This window comes from Bubalus kerabau, unplaced genomic scaffold (genome assembly GCF_029407905.1).
Source record: "Bubalus kerabau isolate K-KA32 ecotype Philippines breed swamp buffalo unplaced genomic scaffold, PCC_UOA_SB_1v2 scaffold_40, whole genome shotgun sequence".
In the NCBI taxonomy this organism is placed as follows: domain Eukaryota; kingdom Metazoa; phylum Chordata; class Mammalia; order Artiodactyla; family Bovidae; genus Bubalus; species Bubalus kerabau.
In genome coordinates this window covers 1884331-1898313 of record NW_026577894.1, presented here as the reverse complement: position 1 = coordinate 1898313, position 13983 = coordinate 1884331, and the positions used below count along the sequence as shown (strand labels likewise).

Below are 13983 nucleotides of genomic sequence, written 5' to 3'. Positions count from 1 at the left end.
TGGACCTGGCAATCGGTGTGTTCCATCCTCCCTGGCCACCGTGAGTGGCTCAGGACTGGGGCGGTGACCAATCAGGGCCCAGGGCCGGGCCTCACACTGGAATCAAGGGAAGAGGAGGGCTGGTTCTGCCGGAAGGGGTGAGGCCGGGTGAGGTCAGGCTACAGCCCTGGGAGGGGAGTGAGTTCAGCCTGGGGCAGTTGGTGGCCTTCCTGCGCCCGTCAGGGCAGAGCCGCCGGCCTGAGAAGGAGGGCGCTGCTGAGCCCGGGGGTTGAGAGCGCCGGTTCCTGCTGTGGTCCCGGAGCTCCCCTGAGACCGGAGGGAGGCCATCTGCCCGTGAGTCCTCTCCTGCTTGTCTGTCAGCTTGTTTGAACCACACTGGATTTTCTGTCCAGCTGGCTACGTGGAGACCCTGGAAATGCTCCTATGTGAATTTTGGCTGGCTTCAGGGAAGAAATGCCAGATGACACTGGGAGACTCCAGTTTAATCTGGATTCAGGTCATGTCTCTTGAAAGTGAAGTGAAAGTCCCTCAGTCGTGTCTAACTCTTGGCAACCCCATGGGCTATACAGTCCATGGAATTCTGCAGGCCAGAATACTGGAGTGGGTAGCCTTTCCCTTCTCCAGGGGATCTTCCCAGTCCAGGGATTGAACCCAGGTTTCCTGCAATGCAGGAAGATTCTTTACCAGCTGAGCCCCAAGAGAAGTCCAAGAATACTGAAGTGGGTAGCCTGTCCCTTCTGTAGCGGCTCAGCATTCCCAGCCCAGGAATCAAACCAGGGTCTCCTCATGGCAGGAGGATTCGTTACCAGCTGAGCTATCAGGGAAGCCCAGTATCTCTTAAGGCCAGCTATTCATTGATATCTCTTAAGGCCAGCTATTCATTGATATCTCTTAAGGCCAGATATTAATTGTAGGATTAATTAATTGTAGACCCTAATTAGTCTTCATGGGATTAAGCTGGCAACCTGCTAAGGTAGCAATTGATGTCCTTTATCTAGAGGACAAAACGGGGGCTCACAGAAGTGGGTAACACAGCTACAGTAAGGAAGTGTGTACCTAGACAAACCCCCCAGATCTTCTGTTAGAACTCAAGGAAGCCATGTGGTGTGGCTTGTCCATGTGACGGGGGCTAAGGCACCCAGCCCACACTGGATACTGTGGGGACCTGACTTGGTAACTGCCTTCTGGCAGCTCTGAGACTCACAAAAGCAATTTGCACTGAAGAGAGGAGGGACACCTCTCTTCATCCCCCCCACCACACCCTCCGGGTACTCCCACACCCTGCCCCCTTTCTCTTTCTTTGTTAGGGAATAAGTGTCACGCTCATGTGACCACATTGGCTGTCCACTGTTCACGAGCTACCACCTGGAGCTGCTACCGGAGAGGCCAAGAGCCTTTGCCCCTGAGTACCTCTCTTTGCTTTGCACTGTGGGAGCCCTCCTCCACACCTGCACACCAGAGGCCGTTTCTGAGGCATGCAGGGACCCTCCTTCAGTTTGCAACAGGTTGCATCCATCGCTGTCCTTTCAGTGCTTCCCTTGACACTCAGCTCCTGAGCTCCTTTGTCTGCATTGCGGCCCACCTGGCTGCCACGGGAGGGACAGAGCTGACCATGAATCCAAAGCTCAGATCTGACAGGCAGGAATCTGTGTATAAAGGGCCTGATTAATCATGCTGTAGAGGCTGTAGTGGGCTCCAGGGATCCGTAACCAGGGCTTGGGCCAAAGTGACTCCACAGCTGTTTTAATGCCTGGGGAGGGTTCTGGCTACAGTGGGGGTGGGGTGAGTCTCCTGAGGTTCTGAAGGCCCACTGTGCAGGTTCATGGCACACAGAGAAGAGAAGGCGGAGTCCTTTCCTGGAGCTGGTGGGCTGCGGGCACAGCCATGGATGACCAGGAGTCTGCATCTCACTAGGGGCCGAGGCTGGCGCTGAGGGAATCCTCAGTGAGGATTTTTTTCCTTAAAAGCCATCCTAAGTGACTTCAGCTCCATTGCTTTTTTGCCAAAAACCTACAATGATCCCAAGAGCTTTGTACACTCCAAGGGTGGTGACTGGACGTGGAGCCCAGCACAGACCCAAGTCAGTCCTGCCCTGAGTCCCACGGGCCGGCCACACCCTCCCCCTTCCTTGGCCTGGCTTTCTTCTGCCAGGACCCCCAGAATGGTGGAAAGGCAAGTGTGGCCTCAAGCTGAGGGGCCCAGCCTGGGCTCCAAGCCCCTGGGGGTCCCCTTGGGACGTCTGGTGGACCTAGTTCCCCCTGCCGTGGGGCAGCTCTCTCTCGGGGACTGTCGTGTTTCTTTGCTTTCTGTTGTGATGGGGCACCCCAGTTATCTCGGGGCGATGGGAAGTCTGTTGGTGTTACATGCTCCCGCCTTAGATGGGGAAACGTTATTGCTGCATTGACGCTGCTCACTCGATACTGGGTATCTGTTAAACACAAATGGCAAGGGGAACAGAGCAAAACAGAGAAAAAAATGGAGAGTTGCTGGGTTGCCTCAAGTCTCACCTGTGATTAAGAGTGTGTACAGCCTGCACGTGAACCCGGGTTCCCACACCTGCCAGCTACCAGGTGCCAGGCGCTGATTTTAGACCCCCAGCTTCACTAAGGAGTCATTGACAGATACATTTTTTGTGTATTTCAAGTCTACATTGTGATGACTTGATGCCCATAGACGTCGTGGAATGATTGCCCCACATACGCATCGCCTCACACGATTAACTCTGTGTGTGTGTGTGCCTTTTATGTTATTCTTATAATCCATGAACACAATACAGATAGCTCTCCATTTTTTTAGATCTTATTTATCTTAGAAGTTTATAGTTTGCTGTATGTCTTGCACATGTTTAATTAGATAACTTGATATTTTCAGTGCCATTATAAATTCCTAATAGAGATAGAATTGACTTTTCTATATTCCCTTGGTAAATCCACTTACTTCAAATCATTCTAATTGTATTTTTTTATGTATACACAATTATGTCTGCAAATAAGTTCTTTTTTTCCCCTTTGCAACTGTGATAACCCTTTCCTTTTTCTTGACTTATTGTATGGACTAGGATCTCCAGTACAGTGGTGAACAGAAGTAGTGAGAATAAGTATCCTTGTCTCTGTCCAATTATCAGAGGAAAAGCTTTCACTATTTCACCATCACACAGGATATTAGCTTTTTTGTAGATATTTTTATCAAAATATGTAAATTCTTCTCTGTTAGTTTACTAAGCAGTTTTTTCTTAGTCATGAGCTAAAATTATTACATTAAAAATTCTTAAGTTTATCTTCTGCAGATTTTGAAACAGGTGATTTTTCTTTTATGTGGTGATTTAACTTTTAAAAATTTTGTGATTCTAAAACAACCCCAACCTGATCTCAATGTATTCTCCTTCAGTTGGACTTTATTTCTTAGTGTTTTATTTAGGATTATTTCATCTGTACTCAGAGTCTGTAATTTTACTTTCTTGTACTTCTTCCTGGTTGGATTTAGTATCAAGGTTATGCTAGTCTTATAAAACAAGGTTGGAGAGTGTTCCTTGTTTACTGCAAGAATTCCTGTGAGATGACTGTTTTCTTCCCTAGAATTTTGGAAGAGTTGATTGGCAAAACCAGTTGGTTTCATTGTGGGGAGGCTTTTAATTTCAGATGTAATTTTTTTCATGCAAATAAAATTTTCTCATATTGTATGTCTTCTTGGGTCTATTTCAGTAAAGCATTCCCCCCCTGCTAGGAATTTATTGAGATGAGCAGACTCTCCAATTAGTAAGTGAACTGTGGTTCATAATATCTTTCTTATCTGCAAGATGTGTTGTCTCCCCTTTTAAAAATCCTTGATGCTGGTGATTTGTGCTTTGTCTCTTTTTCTTAATAAGTCTTTCTAGGGGTTTATCAGTTTTATCATTCCTTTCAAAGTGCCAACTTTTGGCTTTCTTTTTAAAGAAACTTCATATTTGCTTTCTGTTTCCTTGTTTTCTGCTTTTTTTTTTTTTTTTTTTTTTCCCATCTGCCTTGTGTTTCATTCGCTATGGTGTTTTTTCTGGTTTCTTGGGAGAGAGGCTTAATTGATTTTTAGCCTTCCTTCTTTTCCAGTATACGTGTTTAAGGCTTTAAGTTACCCTCTAAACATAGTTCGCTGCATCCCACAAGTTTGAATAAGCCAGATTTTCATTATCTTTTAAGGAAAAGTATTTTCTAATTTTCATTGTGTTTTTTAAAATTATTAATCAGGAAATTCTTCAAGCAGTATGTCATTTAACTTCCAAATGTTTGGGGAGGTTTTTCTAGTGACCCTTTTTTGATTTCCAGCTTAATTCCATGAAGAGCCCTGTCTTCGTCTTTTTGGGCTACTGTTATAAATCCCGTAGACTAGCTGATAAACAACAGAAAGTTGTTTCTTGTAGGCCTGGAGGCTGGAGAGTCCCAAGCTCACCAGCAGGTGCCTCGTCTGGTGAGGCCTGTTTCCTGGTTCCTAGACTGCCTGCTGCTTCTCCCTGTTCTCGCAGCACAGGAGCCCATTCCCCCCTGGCCTGACCCCTCCCAGAGTGCCTGCCTCCTAGGATCATCACCACCTGCCGGGTGAAGTTTGAGGGCCCATAAACCGTCAGCCCGTTGCAGTCCCTAAGTATACCCTGCATTATTTCAGTCCTTTGAAATAATTTGAGCTTTCCTAATGGCCCAATATATATTCTTTTTGTTATATGTTCGTTGGGCTCTTGAAAATAATATGTATCAGTGGGATGCAATGTTCCATGTGTATCAGTCAGATCAGGCTTGTCACTCATGTAATTCAGATTCCAGTAGCCACGTTGAGTAAAAGCAGAAGTAGGTGAAATTACCTGTATATATTTTATTTTAGCACACATAAAATATCATTTCAGTGTGTAATCAACATGATAAAACCTAATGAAATAGTTCACATTCTTTTTTTCATGCTAAGTCTTTAAAATCCAGTGTGTGTTTCAGGCTTGCAGCGCATCTCATTGTAGAGCCAGCCGCATTTCAGGTACTTCATGGCTGCAGGTGACTACATACCAGGGGGCCGTTCCACGAGAGATGTGTCTTTAACGTCTCCCACTGGGATTATGAACTCGGCTGTTACTCCTTTTTTATTTCTGTCAGTTTTTATGTATTGATATTTTGAGGTTATGTTAATTTAGAATCCTCATCTTCTTGCTAGACTGAACTTGTGTCAGTATGAGATGCTCCTTTTTATCACTAATAATGCTTCTTTCTTTAGAGACTATTTGACAGTGATATTGCCACATCAGTTTTCTGTCCTTGTTGGCCTAGGTATCTTTTAGGTTCACCTGTCTAAAAGATATTCCATCTTAACATGTAGCTCTGTGAATAGTGTACAGTTTTCATTGGAATCAGTTTGACACTTTATCTTTTAATGAGAGTATTTGCTCTGTTTATAATGTTGATATTCAGTGTGTAGACACCATGCTGCTGTGTGTTTTCTGTTTGTCCCACCTAGTCTGTGTTCTTTGCTCTTGCCTTCTTTTAAAGCTATGAAGTGTTTCTCTAGTTCTGTGCTCCTCTGTCAGGTTGTTAGGTGCGCATTTGCAGACACAGCATGTGTTTTACACTCAAGACTAACTTAGTACTTTTACTGCCTCTCTGACTCGACTGTTTCCTCCTGTCACTGTTACACTTTGAACTGTTAGATATATATTTGGCGTTAACATCATTGTTTTGTAGAGTTAATATTTACCCTCACAGTTACCTCGTTGTTGGTCTCTACTTGTTTTTTATATTTCCGTCAGAGACTACTTTTCTTTTTCCCAAAGCACTGCCTGAATATTTTTTTAGTGCATGTGTGTGGGTGATGAGTTGTCTCATTTCCATTTGCCCTCAAAGTCTCTATTTTGCTTTCACTTTCGAAGAGTATTTTTGTTGAGTATAGAATTCCAGGTTGGTGGTTATTTGTTTTTCAGCATTTTACAGATGCCAGTCCATTATCTTCTGACTTCCTTGTTCTTGGAAAGTCAGCTCTCAGTGTTGCTGTGCCACTAAAAGCCACACCTTTTTTCCTCTGAGCACTTGAACATGCTCTTCTTGCCTTAGGCACCTGCAGAGCTGCTGAAACCAATGTGTGGTTTCATCTTTGAGTCAGTGGTCTGATTCTTGAACCAACTCTTGCCACTGTCCCTGTCAGCCAGTTGAGTCGCTCAGTATCTGACCCATTGCGACCCCATGGACTGCAGCACACCAGGCTTCTCTGTCCATCACCAACTCCCCGAGCTTGCTCAGGCTCATGACCATCGAGTCATTGATGCCATCCAACCATCTCATCCTCTGTCGTCCCCTTCTCCTCCTGCCTTCAGTCTTCCCCAGCATCAGGTTCTTTTCCAATGAGTCAGTCCTTCACATCAGGTGGCCAAAGTATTGGAGCTTCGGCATCAGTCTTTGCAGTGAATATTCAGGTCTGATTTGCTTTAGGAGTGACTTGTTGGATCTCCTGGCAGTCCACGGGGCTCTCAAGAGTCTTCTCCAACTCCCCAGTTCAGAAGCATCGATTCTTTGGCGTTCAGCCTTCTTCATGGGCCAACTCTCACATCCATACATGACTACTGGAAAAACCATAGCTTTGACTAAATGACCTTTGTCAGCAAAATAATGTCTCTGCTTTTTAATATGCTGTCTAGGTTTGTCATAGCTTTCCTTCCAAGGAGCAAGCATCTTCTAATTTTACTGTCTACAGTAATTTTGGAGCCCCCAAAATAAAGTCTGTCACTGTTTCCATTGTTGCCCCATTTATTTGCCACGTAGTGATGGGGCCGGATGCCATGATCTTCATTTTTTTGAATGTTGAGTTTTGCCAGCTTTTTTACTCTCCTGTTTCACTTTCATCAAGAGGGTCTTTCGTTTCAACCCCTGGAGGCATTTCTTATTCCCCTTTCTCTTTTCTCCACCATGAGAGTCCCCATTTATACTTTTTAACAACGTAGTTTAACAAGGGGCTCCTTCACTATATTCTATCCTTTTTTTCTCTCTTATATATATTTTTTACCTGACCCATCTTTCAGTTCACTGATCATCTCTTCAGCTATGTCCAATGTGATGTTAAGGCCAGAGACTGAGTTCTTAAATTCAGTCACTGTTATTGTAAAGTTCGAGAGTCGGTTTTGATTCTCAGAAATTTTTCCTTTTGTCAAGTATATTTTTCAACAGGTGACATTTGCATCTGATACCTCTAGCATACCTCTGATATGCTGATATACATCTGATACCTCTGGATCTGGTTCAGTTTTTTTTTTCTCTTGGTCCTGTTTGTTGTTACACCCTCTTTTGGTTTTTTGATTGCATGTTGGACATTATGTTTGGAAAACCCTAGAGGTTCTGAGTGATGCTGTCTTCGCCAGAGTCTCCTCTGACACAGACCTCCAGTGGGGACAGAGCTGTCTGTTCACTCAGGGCCTGATGGACTTGAGGCTGGGGGTTCCTTGTAAGCTCAGTCTCAGCAGCCTTCACCCACCTTTCCCCCCGAGCCCAGGGAGGAGCTTTCCCGCGTCTCCATCTGGAAGCCTGGGCTGCCTCCCAGGGCCGCCCTCTTCTCAGCAGGTCCTGAAGCCCACCATCTGTCTCCTGAGCACCACGAGGTGACAGATAGTGCTCAACCAGTTTGGGCAGAGTGATGGGTCCATTTTCTGACATCCGAACTGATTCACTAGGCCTGCACTCAAATTTTTGTCTTCCCAGCCCAAGGAACCGTCCAGAGCTGTGTTATCCAGTCCCCTCCGCTTGACTTTTTTCCTGCCTTTTCTTCGCAGAGTCGGCTTTGTTCAGATGGCCCGAGGGAAGGAGCGGGCCTCTCAGTCTTCAGCTCCCTCACTGGGCTTCCCTTTTGTTTGAAATCTTGGATTGTGGCTGCCTAAGGACCTCTTTTTAAACTGTGTTTAGCTTTTCTAGTTCTTGGTAGGCTGATCTACAAGCTGCTTGCATCTGTCACTGGAAGTGGGGACACCCTGGGGGGTCTTCTGTCATCTGAAGCCACATGTAACAGTCACAGTACTTGTATTGATCAACTTTGATACTGGGGAAAACAAGAACCAGGTGTCCTTGCTTAGTACCCACGGTTGTGTTTCTGGTCAGAATCCCCAGCTTGCCCGGGCTGTTTCAGTGCCACGTGAACTTGGGAAGGAGGTGGAGCAAGCAGCCCACACGGCCTGGACACAGAGGAGCCGGTCTCCCCTCTTCCCTTGCCCCTGCCGGCCCAGGGCAGGCCTTGCGATGACGGGCTGCTGGTGGTGGAGGCCAAGGCTGAGGAGGGAGGGGTTACGTGACCTGTATTCTGTGACATGGTCACATGTGGGTTTTCTATTTCAGTTTGGAAAAATGACTGCTTTTAGTCTTCCCTCCAGTTTCACTTTAAGGTGGAAAATGAAGATTTTATTCTTAAAGTTGAGCACAGTGATTTTACAGTCTTTTTGAAAGCAACAGTTGAGGTTTTAAAAACACATCTCAGAGAACTCCAGTAGATAAAGCCAAAAAGAGAGAACGTGTTCAGGGTGAACTGCAGGCGGGACCCCAAACTGTACTCTGTCTCTCCCAGAGTGTGTAATTCGTGAGATGGGTGGATATAGGACCCCAAGCACCCTGGGGACCGAGGTCCTCAAATGACAGCAGAGGTCCAGGCTGAGCCAGGAGCAAGTGGCCTGTGCTCTGGCTAGTGGAGAGCCGCGAGGGTGGGAGTGGGGCCAGGAGAGGGGTGGGAGACTCGGGGACGGAGGGTGGTGCAGCACCTGGTGGGCTCTGGGAGGCGCTGGCTGTCGCGGCTCGAGGCAGGGACACCCCTGAACCTCCACCTTGCAGCCCCCACGGGGCAGAGTCGTCTGAAAGCCCAGGGTCGAAGTTAAAAGGGCGAGTTCACAGCAGGTTGAATGACCCCCTGTACCCACTGTGGGTTCATTTTAAGTGCCTGGAGCGAGGTTGGTCAAGCCCTTGCTGAGCTCGAGTGAGGGAGTCAGTCAGGGAGGACCGAGCTCAGGGTGAGAGTGAGGGGCAACTAGCGTGGTGAGTCCTCCTCAGCCAGGTGGGTTCTGGGGACGCCCTTGAGTTCATGGGTGCCCTTTCAGTAGCCTCACTGGAGGCTTGTTTGGGGCTTAAAGGGGGGCAGAAGCCCACTTAGAAGATGTGCTCATTCCCAGGGGTGGTGGTTTCTGAAGGAGTTCATACTGGTCGGTTCGACTGTGACCCAGTACCTTGCAGGGTCATGTTTGACTGGGGGCCTGAGCCACGGGCACGGCCTTCCTTCTCCCGCACCCCACACTCACCTGTCGTCTTTTTGGCAGCCCGTCCCCCCTCTCTGCACCCTTGAAGGTGGGCCTGAGCCCAGCCCCCCTGTTACCACAGAGCCCCTTGTGACTGAGTGGGTTCCGGTTCCAGGCTCGTAGGAGACGTGCTGGAGGCAGAGCCTTCATGCCATTTCTCCTTGAGACAGTGGTGCTAGTGGTCATAGTGTGAGAGCAGCGGTCATAGTGTGGGAGCGGTGTGTGTGAGAGTGGTGTGTGAGAGCAGTGTGTGTGAGAGCGGTGGTCATAGTGTGAATAGCAGTGGTTGTAGTGTGAGATTGGTGGGTATCCTGCCGTGAAACAGCAGTTGCCCCCGAGTGGGGGGCTGCCCCCATCCACGAGGATGGGTTGCAGCAGGGCCCGCCTGTGGGCGCTTTTTCAGTGCTGCAACCCCAAGGCAAAGGCCAAGACAAGGAAGAACTTGGCCTCGGCCCAAGTCCTGTAAGGAGAGTGGCCTGAGGGGATGTCAGGATGCATTTAACAGGAGGCTTCCTGTGTGCTGTTTTAGATCTGTCAGGAATTCTCTGCTCCTTATTAATTCCTGAATACTCAGGAATTAAGAGGAGAGGCAAGCCTCTCCCGCGGGCTGAAGAATCCAGGCATTTCCTTCATTAATTTTTCTATACAGTGATAAGTACCCTCTTCCTTCTTGTGAACCATACGGTAAAAGTGACTGCTTACAACTCTCTCTCTCTTTAATATGGATCGCCTATGTTTTGCAAGTCTGGAATTTTAATTTTTATCTTTGCTGAGAATAACTACCTTGTAAGACAGTATATATTTCCACATCATGTTGATTAAAACACCTTTGTTCCATCAGAGCTCTGGTCCCCGTGTCTTTCTTTCTCTCTCTCTCTCTCTCTTTTTCAGGCTGATCCCTTGGAGCTCTGCAAAGGCTCTCTGAGTTCACTTTCCTGCCCGGGCTTCTAAGACCCTCTCGAGAAGGCACTCTGTGTGTTCACTCCATTGAGAGGGCACCTGAGGCCTCCGTGAACAGAGCAAGTCCCGTGTCGGGGGCTTTATTGGCTTTCTGCATAAGCCAAGGAGTATCAGCCTCTTTCTGTCCCTTGCCTTCTTATCGTCAACTCCGGACCACCAAGTTCTGGTCCATTAAAGGACCTCAACAAGTGGCACCCAGAACAGGGACTTGGTACACGTAGGCAGATTCTTGGACGGAGTGACCGCAGGGCCTATTGAGGCCAGTAAGTACTAAGACATGGGTAAAAAGGCTGGAAAGCCCCATCACTTTTCTACTTTACTTCATCACTTATTTAAAGTTCAGGGATCTAAGGAAATGCATGCTGATTTTTTAGCTAGATTAGAAACTGCTATTTCCCGTAGTGTATTTGGAGAAGCCAAAAGGCAACTAGAGAAATTATTTGCTTTACAACTCTCTCTCTCTTTAATATGGATCGCCTATGTTTTGTAAGTCTGGAATTTTAATCTTTATCTTTGCTGAGAATAACTACCTTGTAAGACAGTATATATGCCCACACCATGTTGATTAAAACACCTTTAATTACTTGCAAATTACTTGCATTATGTGATAATGCAAATCAGGGATGTCAAAAAGCTATAGCTCCAATTCGTGAGAAAGGGACTATTGATTATTTCAAGGCTTGTCGCAATCTAGGATTAGAAACTCAAAAGATGCAAATGGTAGCTGAAACAATAGCTGCTGCCTTAAGAAAGGGAAATAAAGGATGCTTTACATGTGGAAATAAGAACCATTTAAAAAGGGATGGCCCTAAGAAAGCTTAAAAAAAAAAGAAAAGAAAAATATATAAAGATAAAAGACCTCCAAAAATCTGCCCTTGCTACAGTAGAGGAATGCATTGGGCTAAAGATTGTAAGTCTAAATCTGGCATTGAAAGGAAACCTATTCCAGAAAACTGCAAGCAGGGACCCCCCACGTCCCCTTCAGCAAAAACCTGAGACAAATTCCATCTTTTACCTGAAACCCTCAACATCTGGCAGTGTTGCCATCGATATACCAGCTTTGGTTTTAGATACTATGAAGTTAACGAGCTCTACTTAAATTCAAATTCACGTGAACTGAAAAATATTAAATATATATAATTATTTAAATATGAATATAATTTAAATATAATTGTTTGCTAATCTAATTAAGACATGTCTTAAGTCATCAACATTATATAATACTTTTCTTATGCCTAGGTTTAAGGTAAACTAAATTTGTCAACAAAAAGGTAACTCTTTATATATATATATATCTATATATAGATATATATATAGATATATATATGTATGAGATAAAAACTTTTGGATAAACTGTTAAAAGTAATTATAGTTTTAATAGAATAATCTATTATTATAATCTGTTATTGTAATCTAAAATAGTCTCTTAGGATTAGAATAACTTAAATTTCTAGAGTTGTACTAAAACTAAATAATAAAAGTTTATTAAACAGCTAGGTCATTTCCAAATAAAATAAGATTTTAAAACATTAATTACTAAACATTAAATTCCTCTTACAAAAAGTTTTTCTTACAGAAAAACTAAAGAGATTTTAAACGATTAATAAATATATTTTATAATGTATAATATATTGATATATATAAATATAAATATATTCACCAATCTATAAAATGCTAATATACAAGACACTTCATAGTTGCTAAGGAAAAGTGAGATATATGCTTTTAATAAAAAGATATAAGATATGACATACTGAGATATACATCCCACATTTTCCCTGGGGGCCACTGCTCATTTAACAAACAATACAATTATTAAAATAACTTGGAAGAATGACGAGCCTATTTGGACAGAGCAGTGGCCCCTCACGAAACAGAAATTACAGGCGGCTAAGGAACTTATAGATGCACAACTAGAATTAAAACATATTGAAGAATCTTGTTCTCCTTGGAACTCTCCTATTTTTGTCATAAAAAAAAAAAACTAACAAATGGCGTCTCCTAACAGACCTTAGAAAAGTTAGTGCATCTGTGAAACCTATGGGTGCATTGCAACCAGGACAAGATTGCTTTTTTAATATACCTTTACACCCTTTAGACCAATAGAGATTCGCTTTCTCTCTCTCTTCTCCTAATCATATTAGACCTCATGAACGGTACCAATAGACTGTACTGCCACAAGAGATGATGAATTCTCCCACCATGTGTCAGTACTACGTAGCCAAAACCCTTGAGCCTGTGAGAAAGCAATTTCCTAACTTTCTTGTTATTCACTATATGGATGATATATTGTTTGCGGCTCCATCTATCTTAAACACTGAACACATGTTTGATGTAGCTCAACTATGCTTTAAAAACTCTAGATTAATCATTGCCCCTGAAAAAATTCAAACCTCTACACCTTACTATTACTTGGGGTTCGTTGTTAATAGGCAACACATTACTCCCGAACTAACTCAGATCCGTGCTGATAAATTATCAACCTTAAATCATTTTCAAAAGCTCTTAGGTGATATTAATTGGATTAGACCTTCTTTAGGCATTGTTAATTATCAACTGAATAGTCTATTTAGTACTTTAAAAGGAGATCCTGATTTAAATAGCCCTCATTCACTTTCTCAAGAGGCACGAGAAGAACTCTGTTTGGTGCAAAATAAATTACAAAAACAATTTCTTACTCGCATCAAAATAGATTTACCTCTAGAATTGTTTATACTCCCCTCTAATTCTCCCACAGGACTTATTGCCCAACAAGAACACCCAGTAAAATGGATCTATACCCGTTTTATGGAAATAAAGTCACTTACACCCGACCTTGATTTAATTGCTCTAATCGTTATCAGTGGAAGAATTAGGACTAAAACTCTAATTGGCTCCGATCCTCATAAAATTGTAATACCTATCAATAAATACATATTACAGGTATTCCTTATAATCCACAGACACAAGACATAGTCAAAACAAACACATCACACACTAAAGTTACAAATAAAAAAAATTTTAAAAGGGGAATACACAGGTACACTACTGTCTTCCTTATCTAAAGCAGACTTTACTAGGTTCTAACATTTTCTAAACCTATAACTATTGTTACTACAGCTTTATTTGTTTTAAATTTTTTAACCTCTTCTTAAGATTCGACCCAAGGGGGGCCCCGGCATTCAAAATGGAGATGAAATAAGAACCCCAGGAAGAAGAAATTCCAATACAGGCCATGTCTGCTCCAAAAATCTCCAGAAAGCACCACCCTCGGCGGCATCACCCCGATGATCTCCTCACTTGGAGACAAATAAAAGCCCTACTAATCAGGCTGAAAATTTGGTCTCTCAACAAGGGTTGCCTCCGAGTCCTGAATACATTCTCCTGGCAATGCTCAGTCTTTTGGCCTGTGCCTCCCCCTGCTCAAGCTCAAACTAACACCCAACCCCCCTCTATTACAGGTGGTCGAATGGACAGAGAGAGGACCAATCATTTCAACTAATGACTCTATACATATGCTTTCTCCCCTAGTACATGAAAGGGCCTTCACACCCTGGGCAGGAAAGAAAACTAATTAATTTTTCTTTAGGCTATGAAGTCCTTCCCTTGTGCATGGGCCCAGCAAAATTGTGCATAAACGTCAGCCGACAAATTTGGGCTGACAAACTTGGGCTTTCGTCCTGCCTCCAAAAGAAGACTTTCAGACACTGCTTGGATTATTTACTGCCCTTTCTTCGTCTGTAAACCATGTTTATACTACTGAAACTTTAGGGAAAGAG

The 13983-nt window shown here is 44.1% G+C and overlaps 1 long non-coding RNA gene across 2 annotated transcripts; it reads left to right on the top strand.

Moving 5' to 3' along the window:
* Positions 1 to 51: 51 nt before the first annotated feature.
* On the top strand, positions 52 to 13774 carry LOC129640776 (uncharacterized). Of its 2 annotated transcripts, none has more exons than XR_008708982.1 (2): positions 52 to 137; positions 13666 to 13774. It is a non-coding gene; the product is annotated as an uncharacterized LOC129640776 (long non-coding RNA). The 2 variants fall into 2 exon arrangements; XR_008708981.1 differs by lacking the exon at positions 52 to 137 and adding an exon at positions 149 to 333.
* The last annotated feature ends 209 nt before the right edge of the window (positions 13775 to 13983 follow it).